The sequence below is a fragment of the Nematolebias whitei genome, chromosome 20 (genome assembly GCF_014905685.2).
Source record: "Nematolebias whitei isolate Nwh7 chromosome 20, NemWhi1, whole genome shotgun sequence".
In the NCBI taxonomy this organism is placed as follows: domain Eukaryota; kingdom Metazoa; phylum Chordata; class Actinopteri; order Cyprinodontiformes; family Rivulidae; genus Nematolebias; species Nematolebias whitei.
The window spans coordinates 15,168,223-15,170,845 of NC_056517.1; positions in this window are offsets into that span (position 1 = coordinate 15,168,223).

Consider the following 2,623-nt stretch of genomic DNA (forward strand, 5'->3'; position numbering starts at 1 on the left):
AAATAAGCTTGGAAGATTCTTTTGTAATAAACTTTTGGATGTTCAGCTTTACCCTGCGTGACCTTTTCTGCGGCTGGGTATCCAGCTGGTCCTGTGCAGGAGTCGTACTCTTTGATCAAAGCTTCACACAGAAGGTTGTAATCCTTTCTCGTTGCATCAGGTAGACGCTCGATGAAGGTAAACACCTCTCTGTCCGAAGTGAGCCGTATCAGACTGATCTTATCCTCTACCGTAGCATTAGGATAAGATCTCAATCTGAACTCCAGATCTTTGAGGTACGCTTTTGTTCCAGATGATCCCATCGGTCCAGGCACAAAGCGTTGTACATATTTTGAGATTTTCTGCAAATCATCCATTGAAGGAGACAGTATCAACGGTCTCTCTTGTGTGTGTGATGGTACAGATTGGTCAAGGACTGCCCCTACCGCCCAAGATGGGGGTGGGGGTGGCTGATAAGGGTTGGGAGGAAGAGGTGCATATCGGTGCAGGTCTGTCCCTACCGCCCATGATGGGGGTGGAGGTGGCTGCATGGTGTCAGGAGGAAGAGGTGCATATTGGTGCAGGTCTGTCCCTACCGCCCATGATGGGGGTGGGGGTGGTGGCATAGTGTCAGGAGGAAGAGGTACATATCGGTGCAGGTCTATCTGGGGTGGTTGTGGCTGACCCGGGCCCTGATACTGTTCGTCTCTGAGTCTCAGACCAGCTCGCCCCATTTCAGAAATCTGGTTTGTAGCTGTAGCTGTAGCTAGTTTCTCCTCACAAGCTGTCAGGCGCTCCTGTGATGTCCGACATTCACTTTGTAAATTCAGACATTGTTGGAGTATCATCGCCTTTTCTGCCTTGCAACCGTCCAGCTCCTTTAATGCGATCTGCAACTGTTGTTGTAGCACACCGTTGTCTAAACACACGGATTGGTACACACAGTCTTTATCCCTGGCTTCCGATAGTGACGCCTCAAGTACTTGTATTTTGCTGGTCAGCGAATCAATTTCTGCATTTGCATATTGCTGTAAATGAAACATCTGATCATAATGTTTTCTTATGCGGGCCTCGTGTTCACTTTTAAATTGAAGGACGTATTCTTCAATTTCCTGAGCAAACGCTTTTTCACTGTCTAACCTTAGTGTAAGGTCATCAGCTTCCTCAACAACTGCATAGAACGATCCTTTCAGCAAAATTGCAATTTTAGCCAGCTTTTCATAACTTGACTTTGTAATTTCTGTAGAGGTCACACTTTCTGCAACCTCCTTCAGATTGTCCAATAACTCTTTTGGGTTCATGCTCTCTGCCTGTTCCATATATGGATGTAAGGACGCTGTCAGAAGCTTCAACGCATTCTTTAAACAGTCCCTTATCCCATAAGCATCAAAATCTTTTTCTAACACACCTGTCATGTTTTTCACTGTGTAGCACTTTATCTGTTAAAAACAGTTGCAGCTTCAGATATTTTACAGGTAAATATTTGTATTCGAGTCAATGAGTTTTCACACTATTTTAGCTTTTTGGGTTTACACAGAAGTACTGTTATAAGTCAACTTATTCAAATGTGGGTACCTCTCTGTAGGTTTTACCCCAATTCATGAATATTTAAGTAAATGCTCTCTGGCAGTGTTACTTTTATGTGCTTATTTTTCAACAGATACCAGTTACCAAGCTCTTTTTAGTGTATTTTACTCTAAAGCACTGAATTTTTATAAACCTGCACTTTTTCTAAAAAGTCTCACAGCAAATCAGTTTAAAGCGTTTTTTAAACCGTTCTGTTCCAGAAATTTGCTATTTTAACAGTTACTCATAGAAGCAAGTGGTGAAAAGAAAAAGAAAAGTTGATGATGTATCAGGATTAATCAGTCCTTCCTCAGAAAAACTGTTATTCCTGTTCTCCTGTCTCATCCTCTATTTAAAATTAAATAGGAAGATTTATTTTTAGGTGGTAACTTAAACAGAAAAGTTTCTTTTTCCTGATAAGTTTACTCTTATTTAGTGATCTAGCAATTAAACGTGTATTATCTCTCCAGCAAATGAGTAAACTGTTCAACTCTGTGAATATTTGAACCGTATCTTTTAAAAAGTTTCTAATTTTATTTTGTACCTTTTTCTTAAGGAATTATCAGTGAATAAAAATGTGTTCGGTAAATGCTTCTTTGCATAAATACCTTAACAACTTTTTAAATGCAAGATAACAGTGACTATTCAGCTTTGAGGAACGTTTATTAACTCAAAAATGCCTTACAGAAAAATAAAAACGTTTAATTTCACTCTTTAAACCTAAAACTGAAGTGAAACCGTGATCTAAAGTTTCTCCAGGAGGGGGAAGTGTTTAGCTTTCTACCAGCAGGAGTCTATGACGACTTCCTGTGACGTTCGGTTGACATCCTGTTGTTAGCCGCTTAGCTTAAAGTTAGCTTCGGCTAAACTCGGTTAAAATCAACGTTTCTGAACGAATTTAAGCGTAAACGTGGCGTTGTTTCAACAAGCACGACTGTTATGCATGAACATGAGTTTTCTTGGGACATATGGCAGCTTTATTTAGTGATTTTAAGCGTAGTGAAGGCTTCGGTCGCAACTTTACATCTGACATGGAGGAAGTGACGTGACACGTCACTCATCCAGTCGTTAGCTGTTA